This window comes from Lontra canadensis, unplaced genomic scaffold (assembly GCF_010015895.1).
Source record: "Lontra canadensis isolate GAN:19392208 unplaced genomic scaffold, GSC_riverotter_1.0 scaffold5, whole genome shotgun sequence".
In the NCBI taxonomy this organism is placed as follows: Eukaryota; Metazoa; Chordata; class Mammalia; order Carnivora; family Mustelidae; genus Lontra; species Lontra canadensis.
The window spans coordinates 4104491-4124005 of NW_022630999.1; the positions used below are offsets into that span (position 1 = coordinate 4104491).

The following is a 19515-nucleotide window of genomic DNA, read 5'->3' on the forward strand; positions in this document are numbered from 1 at the left end:
CTGATCCTGTGTGGTTTTTCTATCTAGACAGTGAGTATAACAAAAAATATCTTTCCTAGTTGTCTCACTGGGTTGTTGTGACCAAGAGTGTGATAGTACACATAAAAGTGGTTTGTAAACTATGAAGTTAGTGTACATTTAGCCCGATATTACTTATTATATCATCGTCAGTAATTATGGGAACACTCAGGGCTTGTCAGCCATCACAGTGGTTACTAAAAGGCGGCATTGGATGTGAGAGATGTATTATATCAAGGGATATCTGGTAAGGGTCAAAGATTATGCTTAGTGACTAAAAATTGTAGACGGTTAACTAAAATTTAAAAAAAATCAGGACTGGGAGCAGGTTTGGGGGTAAAAAGTATGAGTTCAGTTCTAGGAATAATGATTAGAAGAAATAATAGTAAATCTGAGTGGAAATGTCTAGTATCATTACATGTTAAAGGCTTTGCTTGAGAGAAAGTTCTGGAACACAGTGGGGTCGAAATTTGGGGATCATTTGCATGGCAGGTTATTGAAGCTATTGAAGTGCACTCATGAGCTCTTGGGCAGTAGGTATGGAGAGGAGAGCAGAGATTTGGGCGCAAAACCATGCACATAATTTGTTCCCTCACATACTATCTCATATGTTTTGCTCCTTATTTTGAGGAGGAGAAGACACTGTCCTTTGTAACTCCCTCTGCGATGCAACTACCCAGTCTTTTTTTTATACTGTCCTGAAACAGCAACACTTGGTTTAGCAGAACTTCCTTGAGGGCTTTCAGAACATCAATCAGCAGAACATGCTTTGTTTTTATAAAGGCGTTAACTGGCTATTTATCTTTAGTTTTGAAAGGGGAAAAAAAAAGTCTTTTTATCTCTGGATTGATCCTTCTCCTGTCTCATTTCTTGAACTGATTTGGTAGTTCTGGCACTTAAAAGTTGGCATGATAGTGAGAAAGGCTGAGAATCAGTCTGCTAATGTGGCCCTGGGGACAAGATATTTATTGGAGTCCAATCTTATAACCTGGGCCATTGCAGCAGGACCATCTGGTAGCTTGTAGAAGTTTACCCTGTCCGTTAAGGCCCTTGATAATCTGATCCCAGTAAGTCTTCTCTGCCTTACGGTCTACATTTCTGTTTTTTGTTTTGTTTTGTTTTTTTGTTTTTAAAGATTTTATTTGTTTATTTGATAGACAGAGATCACAAGTAGGCAGAGAGGTAGGAAGAGAAAGGAAGGGAAGCAGGCTCCCTGCTGAGCAGAGAACCCCATGTGGGGCTCGATCCCAGGACTCTGGGATCATGACCTGAGCCTAAGGCAGAGGCTTTAACCCACTGAGCTACCCAGGCACCCCTACATTTTTGTTTTCTGATCAAACTGTTTCCAGAACATGCCATGTATTTTAAACTTCCTCCATACCTTCAACTAGGCAGTTTCCTCAGCCTTAGTGTCTCCTCCGGCCATGGAAGACCAGTCTTCCATCAAGGCCCAGTTCAGATGTGTCTGCCAAGAGAGATATCCCTGTCTTTCCTTCCCCAAAGTATTTTAAATCAGGAATATATAAGAGGTCAAGCTCTAGAGTCAGACTTTGTAGATTTAAATCCCACTTCTAAGTATATAACCTGACTCCTCATCTATAAAATGGGAGGTTTTATGAAGATAAAATAAAATAATATAAATAAAGAGGTTACCCTGGGAATGGCACATAGTAAGTGCTTATTAATACATGTGATTTTTTAATAGTGATTATTATATCTTGAAACCATGAAAGTGGTTTCATTCTTAGTTACTCATAGTTGTATACTTTTTTGTCTCCTTTGCAAGATTGGGCGGTCTTGGGGGCTCCAGGGCCCTGTGGTAGTTATCTTATTCCTCAGAGGGCCTAGGACAGTGCCTCATTTACAGTAGGAACTCCATAATTGAATATATGAATTGAGGAACCGATTGACTGTGGATGTGGAACAACAGCAATGGTTTGGTCTCTCTTCCATTGAAACCATAGTGTTTTCAAATCCAAATTCATTTTTTAAAATTTTATTTCTTTTCAGTGTTCCACAATTCATTGTTTATGTACCACACCCAGTACTCTTTGCAATACATGCCCTCCATAATACCCACCACTAGGCTTACCAAACGCCTACCCCCTTCCCTCCAAAACCCTCAGTTTGTTTCTCAGAGTCCCCAGTCTCTCATGGTTTGTCTTCCCTTCCAGTTTCCCCCAACTTACTTCTCTCCATCTCCCAATGTCCTCCATGTTATTCCTTATGCTCCACAAGTAAGTGAAACTGTATGATAATTGACTCTCTCTGCTTGACTTATTTCACTCAGCATAATCTCTTCCAGTCCTGTCCATGTTGATACAAAAGTTGGGTATTCATCCTTTCTGATGGAGGCTTAATACTCCATAGTATATATGGACCATATCTTCTTTATCCATTCATCTGTTGAAGGGCATCTTGGCTCTTTCCACAGTTTGACGGCTGTGGCCGTTGCTGCTATGAACATTGGGGTAGAGATGGTCCTTCTTTTCACTACATCTGTATCTTTGGGGTAAATACCCAGTAGTGCAATTGCAGGGTCATGGGGAAGCTCTATTTTTAATTTCTTAGGGAATCTCCACATTGTTTTCCAAAGTGGCTGCACCAATTTGCATTCCTACCAACAGTGTAAAAGGGTTCCCCTTTCTCCACGTCCACTCCAATACATGTTTTTTACTGTCTTGTTAATTTTGGCCATTCTACCTGGTGTAAGGTGGTATCGCAATGTGGTGATTTGAATTTCCCTGATGACTAATGCTGATAAGCATTTTTTCATGTGTTTGTTAGCCATTTGCACATCTTCTTTGGAGAAGTGTCTGTTCACATCTTCTCTCCATTTTTTATGTGATTATCCATTTTGTGTGTGTTGAGTTCGAGGAGTTCTTTATAGATCTAGGATATCAGCCCTTTGTCTGTAGTGTCATTTGCAAATATCTTCTCCCACTCCGTGGGTTGCCTCTTTGTTTTGTTGACTGATTTCTTTGCTGTCCAGAAACTTTTGTTCTTGATGAAGTCCCAAAAGTTCATTTTCGCTGTTGTTTCCTTTGCCTTTGGAAACATACCTTGAAAGAAGTTGCTGTGGCCAATGTCGAAGAGGTTACTGCCTGTGTTTTCCTGTAGGATTTTGATAGATTCCTGCCTCATGTTGAGGTCTTTTATCCATTTCGAGTTTATCTTTGTGTATGGTGTAAGAGAATGGTCAAGTTTCATTCTTCTACACAAATGCAAATTTAAAAAGATAACACTTTGTTTTATTTTCTTTATAAATTACTGCCCATTTTTACTCTGACACCCCCTCTCTTACATATACTGTGGCGTACACACCTTAATCATGTCACATACTGACTTCTCACTGGCATCGCATAAGTAATAAGTTTATACCCAAGTGATAACTTTTCAAAAAAGAATTAGGACTCTAACTCATGTGAAGAAATGACAGGAAGGCTAAATTTGTTAGCTTTTTGTTGTTTAGGTGACTCTTTGTTTTTAATTAAATATAGATAAGAGTCTCTAAAATTATGAACATTGTTTAACATAGCTATAGATTAATGTTCCCATACTAACTCTCTTACAGTGAAAATGGAAAATACCTAGATATATATATACCCATTTCCCATAAAATGTTGAACACGCTGGTTGCATAAGAGCTATATAGTCACAGATGCTACCTTTTCAGTGGAAATTCAAATAGAACCACCTCTCTAATCCTATGTGATAGTAAGAAGGGGCAGGCTGAATATTAGACTACCAGACAATTGCTTGTCATCTCTAAATGTACTGTGCCCTCTCCCACTGTGCCCTAGAAAATATGTTCCTTCTGCCTACTACATACCTTGCCCCTTTCTCTGCCTAGTGACCTCCCAGCAATCTTTCAAAACTGTCCTTAAATGTAATTATCTCTGTCAAAACATTCCTGCCCCTAGGTAGAATTTGTTCCTTGCTCCTCTCTGCCTGTGTGAGACCCCTTGGAGCTCTCCTCCCACACTCCACTGTGAGTTCCCTGAACAGCGGCCATCTCTGTAGCCTCAGCTTCCCAAGTACTTAGGGGCTCTACAAATGTTCAGAGTTTGGATGAACTGGGGAATGAGTTGAGTAAATTAGAAATCCACAAATAATCCCAAATCCAGGATTTTGGTAAGAGGGATAGGCTAGCAACTTGCTTTCTCCCAGCCATTTGCCAGCCATATTTTTTGTTTTAAGACAAAATCAAACATTTGAAGTTTTAGTTTCATTATTTAGTTTCATTTTATCTTCCCATTTTCTGCCAGAAGACCATTTGTTCAAGAGACTGGAAGAAAAGAACTGGATACTTTGCATTTGGGCTACTCAATTCCTGATCTCTATGCTGGAGATTCTCTTTGGTACTGATTGTATTTTCTATCAATAAGAGGAGTCTTAATGATCTGTACACATTTCATTCCGTAATTTTCATTTCAGCAAGTTCTTAGAAAATGACTAGAAGTAGATTATTATTTTAATTTTTTGGGGGGGGAAGTGTGCTCTACATCCTCAGTAGCATATGTTTTAAGATAGGTATATAGACTATATAGATTTTAAGGTAAATGCTTCTCTAGTTAGAAAACAAATTATTAATACTTCTTAACTGTTTGTAACCTAATGCAATAACCTTGACATTTTTGTTTTGGTTAATTTCTCTGTTTTATTAACCACAGAAGTTGAATGTAGATTTCCATTTGAGTTTCATGTTTTTGGTATTCTTGTAAATATTTTTAATTTCAATTTCTAATTATTCATTGTTTTTTATTTCTCTGTTTTTTTCGATTTTTTTTTTTTTGATTACTGCTCTTTACTATTTTCTTCCTTTTTATTTGTTCATCTTTTTCTAATTTCTTAAAGTAGAAGCTTTGGACTTTTACATGAGACCTCTTTTTTTTTATATATATACATTAAATTTCTTTGTATCTTAGTTGGCTTGGGCTGCCATAACAAAATACCATAGACTGGATGGCTTAAAAAACATTTACTTCTCACCATTCTGGTTACTGGAGAGTCTAAGATCAGTTCCTATTCATTTCCTAGTGAGAGCCTTTTCCATCGTTTGCAGATGACAGCCCCCTCATTGCTGTGTCCTCTGCAAAGGAAGGGGGCGGGTGGGAGCTATGGCTATTTTCTAGTATCTCCTTTGGATCTCTTTTTAAGGCCATGGATTATTTAGAAGCATGTGATACAATTTTTAAAAATTTTTCTGCCATTCTGTCAATTGATTTCTACTTGAATTCCAGTGTAGCCTGAGAATATATTTGTATGATTTTAACCCTTCAAAATTTATAGTGATGCGTTTTTTGGCCCAGCATATAGTCTATCTCAATAAATGTTCCATGTACAGTTTGAAAAGAATGTGTATTCTGCTGTTTTAGGCACGAGTGTCCTATAAACGTTCATTAGGTCAAGTTGGTTGATAATATTGATCATGTCACTTTACTGATTTTATGTCTACCTATTTTACCAGTTGCTGAGAGAGAAATGTTGAAATCTCCAACTGTTATTATGGATATGTCTCTTAGACTATTATTATTCTATTGTTTCTCTAGAGAGTCTTGGGTGAGAGCACATAGTCTGTTTTTCATCTTTCTCTATGACATCTGACCTTTGCCTAGAAGGGGCATGGGCCAGGAGGTAGGAGAGTTTCCTATCCTTTATCAACAGTAGATGCTTTTTGCTTTAAATTAAAGTAGTATCTGGACCACAGCCCAGGGCCAAAGCTCATCACCACACCTGTGCCTGCCACTTATGGATAATGTGAAGGGTCTTAGGAGCAAATACACTTTTGGCTAGGCTTTCAGAACAAAACATATTGATAAATAGCAGAACTTCAATATTTTTCCATTAAAACTCAGATGAAAAGGAGTTTAAGAGAAAATCTGAGCTTGTGGAGATAGCACAGTTTTACAGATAAGTAAATGTTTTCCAAGATCAAGGTAAATGTTAAATAACTGGGAGAGGTTTTTGTTTGTTTTTTTGTTTGTTTTAAACTCAACATTGTATCCTTAATAAAGATTGATTTGTATTCATGCCCAAAACATACTAGTCTGCACAAAGGAGGAGTCTATCTATCTTGGTTAAAATAGTTTCAGTGCATCCTTGTGCTTATACTTAATGATATCTTATTAATAAATGAGTTACTTTTTTTTTTTACTTCAAATTAAAACAATTTCTTTTGTCATGTTATCTTAAGGCAGTCTATTTCTCCTCTGTTAGCCTATTGTTACAATGTGGAAATAAGGTGTGTGGGATCTTTTAGTTTATTACTAAGAGAAGCCAGAAGTCCCTAATTTCTTGAATGCCTGTATTGTTATAAATTCCTATTTGTTTCTTCCATCTTCTGACTTATTTTAATTAAAAACCTTAATGAAGATACTTTTTTTTTTTTTTAAGATTTCTGTGTCATTTAACTGCTTGGTCATTATTCCTTTTTTGTGGATAGTTGAAAGATTACACCAGGCTCATTAACAAATATAATGAACAAAGAAATAGAAGATGCTATTTAGCAAGGAAAAATGTTATTAAAACATTTAAATATGAATTACAGTATAATCTTGAAGGCAAGGATTGTTTTTTTGCCTCTGTTCCTACAAGCATGGCATAATGCCACAGAACTAGAAAGCAACCAATAAATATTTGCTTTAAGACGATTTAAGTGTGTGAAATTGGAACTCTTGCTTTTTTGAAATAAGTTAATGCTATCTCAGTATAAACAAAATATTCATACTATTATTTTTAGTTGTCGTGAAGGCATTTTCGCTAACAAAGTGTACATTTAAAGAAAAGAAAACATTCTATTTCTGTAATTGAGCTAAGTTTAAAGTTACATTATATGGACCTCAACTTTGACTTTGGGGGCAAAAATGCATATTTAAGCCAGTTAACTGTGGCGTTTAATCCTCGGAGAAAAGGCAAAAGATCACTTGACTTCTGCAGTACACGTTTTACCAAGATTTAAACTGTGCTCTGTTTTCTGTTTTCTACCCTGCACCTCCGGTAGTATGGTTCGTTGCTGCTCTGCTCTGACTCGAAGTCCAGTATGATCAAATGTGTAGTTCTGCAGATCGGTATATTCCAGATCGATGATACAGCCTTCTTCTGGGCACCCCCGGCCTTTGGTAATCCCGTCCCTTTTCCTGTCCATTTCTGTCTTGTCATTTCACCTCAGTGGGGATTTTCAAACTCAGCCAGATCTCCAGTCTACCTTGTAATTCCCACCACCTGCTCGGTTCTCTCTCCTTCTCTACGTGGAAGAATAAGGAAAATGGGCTAGACCTCTGTCAGACGTTGCCGCCTGATGTAGGTGAATGTCTCTAGGTTGATACCTGCTTGTCGTCAGCCTCCTTCGTTGCAGCTCCGCGGAAGAGGTCTGTCTTCCAGCGCCTCATAACCCTTCTGCCTGCGCTTGATCGCGGCTCCTTCCTGCTGCCCCTAACGCTTCATTCTGTCAGTTGCTCCCTCTCCTGAATTTTCATCCTTTTCATCCCTATTGGCTCCTCAAATGCTCAAGCTCCTCTGCTTTTTATTTACCTGATTTAACAAAAATCTTTCCCAACTCTTCCTTCTTTATTCTATCAGGTATCGACCCAGAAGAGACTATATTCGCTCAGTCACAGATTCACCAAAACTGTGCCAAAATTGCCGACTACAATCACTTGTTCTCAGGCATAGTCTTCCATTCCCCAGCTTCAAGCCCTCACCTGCTCTCACCTGGACCACTGTGGGTGTTTACCAACTTCTCTCCCTTCCCCCAGTCTTCCCTTTTCTAGTTTATCTTTCCCACTTCTGCAGAACGATCTTTTAAAATACAGATATGATCATATTACGCCTCTCTCCTTAAAGTCCTCAGAGGCTCAACATTGCCTTTGGGTACAAATTCAAACTCCACAGGAGGATATCTGAGGGCCCTAATGATTTGACCTCCAGCTCTCCAGGCTGATGTGCTACTGGTCTGTTCTTGAGTCCCACCTGTGGTTCCAAAAGCAGTGTGCTGTTTCACAGTTCAGAATCTTTTATAGTCTGAGTCTTGTAGTGGAATAACTTTTGCTTGTATTGCTAGTGATCTCCTACTTATCCTTCAAAGACAGGAGTCAAGCATCCTCACCAGGTTTTACCTGATTTCTCTCTCCTCTACTCCCAACCTATCACCATTTTGCTACGATGGCAGAGTTGACCATTATTCTTGGGCTTATTATATAGTTTGTGGATACCGTGCTTATTTATTACACAAAGAATTGCAAATATTTGTTTTATGTTTTCTTCCACTTCTAGACAGGTCTCCTTGAGAGTAAGGAACCATTTTACCAATCTGTGACTCATCTACAACAACTGGCATAGTGTCTTGTACACAGCAAGGACTCCATAGATGTTTGTAGAATGAGTGAATAAACCGTTGGATTAATTTTCACATATATTAACCCATCCTGCTTCTATAGACTCAGTGTTACACTTCTAAAGTTAGATAATAAGCTTTGGGTTGTATGTTTTTGATATCACTGTACTTGAAGCTGGCTACTGTGTCATATAGTTTTAAAAAGACTTAAAGAGCAGGAGGAGAAGGCATTTGTAGTTAATGACTTAAGAGAGTTATCTGAATATCGAGGTCTTTTCCTCATATTGCCCTGCTGCCTGGTACAAGCTCATCCATTCATTCTTTTCCTGACCAAAGTGTACAAAACTAGAGAAAAGATTTCGTGATTTTATGGTCATTTTTCTCCTTGCTTCCAATCTCCCTCACTGTCTCCACGGAACTGCTGGAGAACTCCCATCTGAAATGTAGGTCTGATGGTTGACTCCTCTGTTCATGACTCTTGAGTTCTTTCCTTTCTCCTACATTTCGTCACTTCCACAGCCTTCCACTTTACCACATTTAAGGTCTTGTTCTTAGGTGGACTTCTTTTGAAAGTTTGTTGTCACTCACAGAACTGTTCAGTGTCCCTTTTGTACCTGTAGTTGATAACACTCCCTATCCTCTCTTCCAAGCATATTGTTTCGGAGGATAAATATAACAACACATTGGTAATGTTTATGTTAAATGAGCCAGTCCTCTTCGAGCATCTGCTGCACAGGCGCAGAAACAGATAAGTGGTTTTAGTTACTGGCTGCCAGGGGAACAGAAGGGTTGCCACAACAAACTCAGCAAACAACCCCAAAAGTCCCCAAGAAGCATAAACTCCTGCTGCTGGAAAATCAAAATTAGTAAAGGATTGTTGTGCATTTTTGATGCTTGATCTTAGCTTTGTCCCCTACATCCTTACGGAGAGATTGGACTATCTTCTGCAGCAACTGGGCCATCTTTCAATCTTTAGAAGAGTACATTTGAGAGTCATTAGCTTTTGAAGGAATTTGAAAACTTTCTGGTCGCTTTGTGGTCGAGTTGGATTGTGCTCTCCTGGAAGCTTGGTCTTTTGACTGACACTGATAAGGTTGGTTCCAAAGAAATCCAGCATCCTCTTTGCCCTGGCGCCACTGGGCCTCGCCACCCTCCTCCCCCCGCCACTCCCTCTTCCTCACCCTTCCTTCTCTGCCACCTCTCTATCCCTCACTTGAACTGGCTGCCAGAGTTCACAGACAGCTGGGCAGAGAGTGGCTAAATCTGCCCAGCTGCCCGGGAAGCTTGGCGGCCAGGCCGAGGGAAGGAAGCATCGGCTCTCTTTGAAGGTTGGCCGCCAGTGAATCTCAGGCAGCTGGACTTCAAAGGGGGGACCGCTGGGCTTTCCCTCCTGTCTAGGCAGGTCATTCCACAGCACTGTGCTTCCGGTGTTGGCGTAGTGGCTTTCAAGTTCCTCTTCAATTAAAAAGCTGAATGGAAGGCTGCACTTGTGTTCACATTTGTGTTTCTTGTGTCATATAAACGCTCTAAGATCCTCACCCCTCTTACCCCATACTTAAGAGTAAAGGTGGAGGGGAAGGGTAACATCATCCGAAGGGCAGCTAAGGAGATTCACAGCAGTAAGCGGTATTAGCTCCTTGCCAGTTGTAACTTGTGTTATTTACCAAGTTTTAAATTACTTTAAGGACTCGTTGTGTGATCTTCGCAAGTAAAGAACCTTGGCTTATGGATTGCTTAACTAGTGACCTAGAATTGGGTTTAGTTGTGACAGTGGTTTTATTTGTTTCCAGAAGCTGGTATAGTGCTCACCTACCTCGCTGCACTCTCTAGTTCTACTTCCCCACTTTCCACTTGCAAATTTCTTTGGTGGTTATGGGTTGGAGGGGGAGGACTGGCCTCTTGAGGAGAGAGCAAAGGTGCTGCACAAAGTCTAGGCCTTTGTTGCTAAAGTCAGAAGAGCTGTGAGTATGTATGTGTACGGTGGTGGATAGGAGAGTAGGCACTGATGCCGGGTGCCTGAGTTCAAATCTTGGCTCCCACTTAGTGATCATATGGCTTGGGCAACTACCCTTACTTACTGCGTCCTTTGTCCTTACTTACCTTGTCCTTCTGGAAAGTGGGGATACTAATAGTATTTATCTCATAAGGCCATTGGAAGGTTCAAGGGGTTAATCCATAGCACGCACTTGGGACAGTATCTAGTCCACAGTAAACTCCTAGTAAATGTTAGCTGTTATTATCATGTACCAGATCCCATTGACTGGGGCTAGAGTGGAGGTGAAAATAACTGGGTTAAAATTTTTATTCCCCCTTTATAGATTAAAAATGGCTAGTTTCTGCTTTAGATGGAATTTGCAATAGAATCCCCCCCGAAATTTTTAATAGTGTTTAAATAATGTATTATGTATTTTGAAGGAGAAAAGTTATTTCATGTTATCTACTCTCCATCCCCCCCTCCCTGCACTGCCTTTTTTGGGGGTACAAGGAGATACAATCATTTAGGACCCTTATTATAATAATCTGTACAAATCCAAAAGAAGCCTGGTAAAACATGATAGCATACATATATGTATATATACTTCAATACATAAATATAAAAATATATGAATATATAAATTAAAAGAGATGATTTAGTGAAGAGTACACTTTCTGGAGTTAGAATCAGGGTTTGAATTTTTGCTATGACAATATACTAGTCATACGTCTTTCAGTAAGTCATCTTGCTAGCCTCAGTTTTCTTGTCTGTGAAGTGAGGTGATTACATACATCTCAGGAGGCTTGTTCTAAGGATGAAATTAGAAAGTGTATGTTTTACTGCACCAAGTAGCAGCATGTTCAATAAACATACCTGTTGTTATTGACACCACCATTGGTGTTACAAATTAAATTCTTACTGAATCACAAGGAAGCCTTTAGTCTATGGAGCAGTGGTTGCCTTTTCCTGAGACTTTTATTCTCTCTAGGTCAGAGGCCAGCAAACTGTGGATCAAACCCAGCCTGCCATCTCTTCTTTAAATAAAGTTTTATTGGAACACAACCTCATCCATTTGTTTATGTATTATCTATGGCTGCTTTCATGCTACAACAGCAGAAATCAATAATTACAACAGAAACTGTAGTCCTCAAAGCCTAAAATATTTACTGTGTGGCCTTTTCTAGAAAAAAGTTTACTAACTCTTGTTCTAGATACTGTATTTCCCCAATTAAAGTCCAGAGAATGTTAGTTCTCTCAGTGTTAGTAAGTACTATGTGTATTTAAAAAGTGCCATGGTCAAATAAGCATCAGAAATGTTAGAGAGGTTGAGTTATTCTAGGACTGCTATTTAAAAGACTCTGTCTTTTAATACACTAATGTACATTGTGAATTTTCAAGACAAGGGCATGGTTTTTAAATAAACTCTATTTTCCCAGGCTTCTTTGGCCCCCACCCACCCCTGGAGAGGGTGATGTTGCACAAAACATCTTCTGGGAAACCTGCTTTTAGGCTGTTTCTGGAAGGACTTTTTTTCTTAAATCATTCTTCTTGGTGATTTAGGTGATATCCTCATTTGGAAACCTACAGAATATCATCTCATTTTTTTTTCCCAGTAAAAAGTACACTTTGCTTAAAATTGGAACAGTAAAATATATCAGATATTTAAATGTTCTAATCAGATAACATCCCCATCTTTAAATGATCCTGTATGATGTCTGAAGATTGAACTTGGAATCTCAAAGTCCAGAGTTTCATTTTTTTTTCTTCTGCAGATTCCAAAAGCTTGGGTTTTCTGTAGGGCTTTAACATTTTTTTCCACCCAGCTTTCAGAGGCATAAATCTAGAGTGCCTAACTGGTGTACCAATTGATTCAGCTAGGGTTTATAGGAAGGGAGATTAATGTGAAGGTAACTTGTGCCTTAGCCAAAAGGGGTTTGTTTTATAGACTAAAGTAAACACCTTGAATTTCAAGTTGCAAGCACATGGGGAGCCAGAAGATTCCAGAGCAGTGGCGTCATATGCAGCCTGTGACTCACACAACTCTGGCTGAGCTTTCTCCTGCAGCTGCAGCTTCCAGCTGGTCATCAGATAGAGCCCTAGGTAGTCACACACTGCAGTCACCTGGCTTCAGATGACCCAACAGGCATGGAATTGCAACATTGTCCAGTTATGAATGAAGGCTGGCTATCTCTTTGCCAAACATAGTTGGAAAATAAATGCTAAGTCATACCTGTTTTCTGAAATCACAGTGGTTCCAACAGTGAGGCTGGACTAAGCGTGGAGAACCCTGCTGGAGAGAGAGTTCAGCCCCGCTCATAAATGTTCACACTCGCCCATTCTGTCTCTGTCTTTCTCTTGCTTGTAAGTTTCCCCATTAAAGGCAGAGGCCAGATCCTAGTCATCTTCGTGCCCTCTAAACCTGGCTTGTAGTTGACGCAGTAAATGTTTTATGGAAGAATAAGAGGTCTATGTGTGTCTCTCCCTTTTCCAACTTGCAAATCGTTTGAAGAACATTCCATGTGGTCTCTTCATTTATGTATCTCATTGTTGTGTGTATAATAGGTCCTCGGTAAATGTGGTTCCCACTGTAAATGTGGATTCTGAAAGTTTCATTTTCACACTTTTATTTTATGGGGGATGATGAATAGACTTTTCAGAAACCTTTGTCAGATTATTACTGTCTTTTGGCTTTAAATTCAGAGGAAGGGAGGGCGGGAAAGAAGGAAGGAATGAGGGAAGGGAAAAAACATCTTGGCTGGAGCATAATTATCTTCTTAAAAAAAGTTAGAAACTTGGAAAATTGTCAACTTAGTATGAAATATATTATTCCCTTGAAACATCCTCAAAAGTTCTGAGTTTCATTTGCTGTATTTATTAAGTCTGTTCCTCTTACAAGCACCATGATATGTGATGTATAACATATTATACTGTTCTAAAACTCATTGGCGTTCTTGGAGTTCAGATGTGTCTGGGAAAGAAGGAATCTGAGGCTGACCTTCTTGAAAGAAAGGATTGGAAATGTGGGGAAAGAGCTTTTATCTAGTACAATAAGGAAAAGCAACTTACAGTCCTCCCTTTCAAATCCTTGAAGAATGAGCTGTTCCTAAGCATTCTCTTCTCTCACTGCAATATTGTCTGCTGGAATCCTCTTATTCGGAGTCCCAAGATTCTATACAAGAATGGCTGCAACTGGTTGGAACCAGACTACAACCACTACAACCACCTAGAGACGGGCGATTCCAAGCGACCACAGCAAGGATTAAGAAACATTGCTAGAGAGAATTCTTGCTCTCACAGGCAGGTGCAGAAAGGCAAAAGAGGAGCACAGTGATCATGTAAAGTACAACACATGATAAAGTTGAATAAATTTTAAATACTGGATTTCAGGACTGGTTTATGATGGATATTATTTGGTAGCATGCCGAGGTAGAGAATCAGCCTTCTTTAAAAAGTTATGCTCCTGTAGTATCATCTGACTTAAAACAATGCCAAACACATGTGATGTTTACTATCTGTCAGGTACTGTCCACATCCTTTATGTTATATTAGTTACCTTTTGCTAGCCTAACAAACTACTCTAAAACTTAGTAACTCCAACAACAGACATTTCTTGTTTCTCACTGTCCTGTGGGTCAGTTGGGCAATACTTCTGGTCTGAAATGGCGGGGCTGATTTCTCCTGCGTTCTCTGTTGCATCTACTGTTAACTAACAGCTGGATGGTCTAGGATGTCCTCACCCACATGTCAGCTGGTGCTATGGGGATGACTGGGCATGTCTCTGATCATCCAGGAAGCTAGTCCGTGCTTTTTTACAAGATGACTGGGTTCCAAAAACAGCAAGAGCACAAGTCCCAATGTATATGCCTTTACAGTTTTCTGCTTGTGTCTTGTTTGCTAGTGTCCTCGGTTAGGCTTCTCCAAGAAGCAGATGCTAAGGCAGCCTTAGATGTATAAGAGATCTATTGCCAAAACTCCTACAAGGGAAAAAGTGAGTGGGGGAGCCAGATGAGGAGGCTAGAGAGTACCAGATGGTGACACAGGTCCGACTCCTATGAAAGAAAGAGGGAGGGAAGGGGGGATTTGGCGTTGGCTAGGAAGAATCTCAGACAGCAGCACAGTTCTAAGAAAGCATTGGCCAGGCCAGTGGGAAGTCCTTTTGCCAGAATCACCATAAGGCTTTATTAATCTGCTCTAGCTATGACCAGTCATTCATCACAGGAGCTACAATTGGGACTACTACTCCATTAAGTCTGTAGTCAGCAGTCCCTTTGTGGAAGGACTAGGAGAATTATTGCTCCACTGAGTAGCATTGTCCTTTTTCTTAGGAATCTGGCTACCTCTGTAGTCGGTAGGCTCCTGATCTGAAAATAGGCTTAGATATGGGACTAGAACAAGGGGTCATGACTTTTTATTGAGGTGACCACCTTCAGCCTCCTCCTCCTCCGTACATCTCTCTTTTTGATGGTAGAGATCAAGCATTACCTCTGTTGTCTGCCCATCCCTTCTGTCCCTAGGAATGCTGTGTTCTGTCAACCTTCTCCATAACTCCCTGCACATCAAGCCCCCTTGCCTGCCTCTCTGACTTTGCCAGTCATTATGCTTTATGTTATAGTAATCGCAACCTTTTGACTTCTAGTAATTAAGCACTACCACCTGGCTGTTATTAATTTGGGCCTCATCATCCCTGTTAATTTTAATGGTCTAGCTCTGTGACATTAGCCCTGGGCTGCAGAGGAGAGCTTCCATTGAACTTCTCAGTGATGCTGGCTCTCTCCCCTGTGCTTGCTGATGTTCCCTGTAAATGGTGGTTCTTCTGGGCTCTCCCATGAAAAATAATAATCTGTTTTCTCCGGCCTGACATAATATATCCATTCCAGTATGCCCATTTCCCTAGGCCTTTTTATATCCTCTGCTGGGACAATCAGGGTGTTTTTATTTTATTCAACATTGGCCATCACTTTTCTAGGCCTCCCAACAGCTTCTAGGCCCCTAGCAGCTTGTTTACCCCATATCCTGGGTTCCTTTTCCAAAAATCCTCACCTCCCCATGCCAAAATCAAGGAATCCTGCTTATCTAGTCTTACATCAAAGCCCCATTGATTAAACATCATCACACTTTAAACTCAAGACACGTCATGGCTCCTTCCAGTAGCTGCTAGCTAATTTGTCCCAGTAGCTGCTAGCTAATTCTTGCGTTCTCTTGGTGTGTAATCTCTTTTCTCCTTTCAGCCACTGCAACAGCCCCCCACACCTCCCACCCTGCCCCGGCTGAGTCATCCTGGGATTCAATCCTAGTTATTAGTCTAGAAGCCAGGAGAGGAGGAGGTAGGGGAAGGTCCTCATGGGGGAGGGGCGGTTGTAGCATTTTCCAACACAAACAAAGTTCTAGCTCTTCCTAGGGCAAGAGTGGCCACCACTCTAAGCTGTGAGTGTTCCAAGGGCATCTGTAGATCCAGCGTTCTAAGGACATCCATCCAGATATCCTATCCTTATGTTTCAGGGTCTTAGGTTTTCCCAGTTAGAACCCTGACCTTAGAACAACAGACCTGCCTTGGTTGAGAATTTAAATGTCCCCGGAGCTCTATAAATCTAACTACCAGATCACTTTTGTCTATTGCTCAGCTCTGTCCGTTCTTCTACTGCAGGAGATGAGGGCCTCTTCAAGAAGTACTGAAGTCAGCCCTCTGGTTCTCCCACATCGTCTCTTAACTGTTAATGGCCCTCAGTTTCTCATTATCCCTCTGTAGGGTATCAGTACAACTTAGCTGTAGCCAGCCAACACCATTATTTCTGTAGGCATTGTGCCTCCCATATCTTTTAAATGCCTAAAACATTGTACCCACAAGGACATTCCCCTATACCAGGAAGTGTTCCCAGGTCACGTCCAGTGAAATCTGTAGCACTTGAACTAGTACCAAGCACTAGAGTGTATCTGCACCTCATAGTCCACTTAGAACAATGTCTTCTCTATCTGTCAGGAGATGAATGAGCCAGTCCCACATTCCTATCTCACCCTGATGTTGGATCCCTCATAGCAGCACTTGTGTAGTCTGGGTCCTCTGAAAACAGACACCAAGATCAGGATTAAACATGTGATATTTACTGGGGCAGGACTGAAGGGGGTAATGGGTAGGGAGTCTGTGAAGTCTGGAAAGAGAGCATGATGCGGGTCACACCTCTGTGAAAGGAAAGAAAGAAGCATTAAATGTTTATCTGTGGATGAGTGAATAAATAGAATGTGATATATTTATACAATGGAATATTTTATTTGGTAATAAAAAGAAATGAACTACTGATACATATCTACACTGTGGATGAACCTCAGAAACGTAAGTGAAAGAAGCTGGTCACAAAAGATAGCTCATTGTGTAATTTCATTTAGATGAAGTGTGCAGATAGACAAATACACAGAGACAAACTACAATAGCAGTTGCTTGGGGCTGAGGAGTTCGGAGGGAAATGGGCAGTGATTGCTAATGTGTATAGGGTTTCTTTCTGGGGGTGATGGAAACGTACTTAAATTATGGCTGCCCAACTCTCTGGAAATACTAAAATCAGTGAACTGCATACTTTAGGTAGACAAATTCCATGGTATGTGAATTATATCTCAATAAAACTGTTGTAGTGAAAGAAAAGAAAATAGAGGGCCATGCAGAAAAACTCTTAGACTGTAGCACAATGTCAAGAAAGTTTCATGCAGATTGGCTGGGAACGGTCCTTGGAAAGCCTGGCCGAGTTACAGAGGCAGGGGGCATGGCAGTCAGTTACGGTTTTTACCCTGGGAGATGTGACAGGCACATTTTCACGGCTGCATGACCTGTATGCCCAAGGAAGTCACATGTCCATACCCAGAACCCAGGGTTTGAGAAGAAAACAGCACATCTTGATGAAAAGAACAGCAAAGTTGTATTGCAAAGACTTGTGCCGTGCTTGCATCAATTCATAAAATTTTCCCAACAGCTGACGTGGATATTATTATTATTTTCATTTAATAGATGGCAGAGGGGGGCATAGGGAAATTAGTTCACCCAAGATCGTTCAGATGGTAAGTGGTGAAGCCTGGATTTGAGCTCGTCAGTCTGGCTGCATCGTCTGTGCTTTTTATCATGATGTCATATTTTTACACACTGTATTAATCTGAATACCACAGCATCAGTTGGAGAGGCATTACTGTCCCTTTCTCCTCACTAAAATGAAGGCTTCGTGGCAGTAGGGAATGGCAAATCATGCTCATATGACAGTTTCTGTTGTTTTGTACATATTCTCTTCATTCTCCTTACTACAGAATCAGAGAGACAGGAGCGAATTATGTTCAGTCTAGACCAGTATTTATTCTGTTCTTACTCTTGCCATTTAAAAAAAATCCTGGCGTATTTTTATCCTGGTGTAATAGGTAACTCTAACGTGTGATTGCACATGTAGAGTTGCTTGGTTATTGAAACTAGGTCCCCAAGGAGAAAGAAATTTTTTATCTATTGAGGGGGTCCTAGAAACAGATTTGAGAGGACAGTCAAATGTTAGTATCCTTCATCAGTTAGGGAGCCCTGCATTTGCTTCATCTTGCTCTTGGGATTTGTATTCTGGTAACACAGCTGCGTGCCAGCAACTTTCTGAAAAGAGGTTCCTACTACAGAGTTAATGAATGTGTGGTATTGACCTAAGGCAGGGATTAGAAAGTCAAACGTAACTCCGTGTCTTTGGGAGTTGAGGAGAAGGGGAGGGGTGGGAAGATGTGTACAGTGTGTTATTTTAAAAATTAACAAACTGAGAAACAGAAAGATTAAGCAGTTTGGCCAGGGTCAAACTAAAATGTAACAGGCTGAAAATTTAGGTGAAATCAGCTTGGCTGTAGGACCAATATTCTTTCCGTTAAATTTTCCTCTATTTTCAGCCCAGCAATTCATTTAAATTCCCTCATTTAAAATAGTTTATTCCACTGTCTCTATTAGTTACAAAACATATTTTGATCATTTTGAGGGCTGTCATTCTTCTTGCATTGATCGACACACATAGAACAATAAAGATACTGTGATCTAGGCAGCCCGGGGATGTCAACTCACTGACCATCGGTTACATCTCAGAATGTTTGGATTATGTTTAGGATTTGGGGAATGGTATATTTAAGACTTTGTGGAAGACATCATATTTTTCTATGAGAATTTGGCAGACTGTGTTGGAGAAGAAAAGCTGGAATTAGCACAGTCACGGAAGATGGGACCAGGAGTCATACGTAGATATTGGAATTCTAGGAAGGAGTCTTGGACCCAGTTTAAGAAAAGTGTTCCCAGTTAGAGCCACCCAGAAATGGACTGATCTTGCTTGTGAGGTAACATGTTCTGTGCTGCCAGAGGCTCCTGGCCATCTGCTAAGAAAGGATCGAGGGACAGTTTTACCAATTGGAGTTTGTATGGTACGATCTCAGGAGAGGGCCCTTAAAACGCCAGCATTTGTGCTTGTGTTTTCCATCACTATGAATCTGAGACTTGATACTCTCCAAATCATAACCGAAGGCCCTCCTAAGAATAGGAAACCTATATAAAGGAGTTAATAATCTCATCTTCCCTGAAGAACAATGTTCTTCGCTTGGGATGATCATAAAATCAGTTAAAGGAGAAGTCGCGGTTTTAGATTTCCCAAGTTATGCCAGAAGTGTTTTTAGTCGGGTTGATGCTGTTTCCAGAGCATAAGTGTGTTTGTCATCTATTTTATGCAAGTTTAAGATCACCCCTGGTTCTCATTTTATTTCATTAGAATAAACGTTTGTTATTGGTTAAAGTGAAGTTAATAATTGGAGAGCCCTTTTGACATGAAATCTGTGAACTGTTCATCGGAAGTGAGGACATTTTGCTTTTTTATTTTATTGGGTCCTTTTAAAAGAGGAAATGACTTAGATTATTTTGAGTGCAATCTCTCTTGAAATCTTAATTTTTAATATGTGGCCGTTTGTTGCTCTAAAAGACTGTTGCACTGACATGTGAATTACTATGGCAGCAGGAACCACGGGAGTCAGAAAGATGGGGGGGAGTTTTGTGGTGTATATTCACACGTTTTGCCCTATAAATAGTGAATTGTAAAAATTTCAAAACACCCAACCTCCAATATAGTGACCCTTTAAATAAAGTAGTACCTAAAAGAGGAGACATAAAAGTGGGGCAGATGAATATTTGGTAAAGTTCTTTCTTACTAGA

General features: G+C 40.2%; 1 protein-coding gene across 1 annotated transcript in view; it reads left to right on the forward strand.

The window, feature by feature from the left end:
* Window positions 1-19515, forward strand: part of WDR70 (WD repeat domain 70) — a 294218-nt gene that overhangs the window by 217359 nt on the left and 57344 nt on the right. The window lies entirely within an intron of this gene.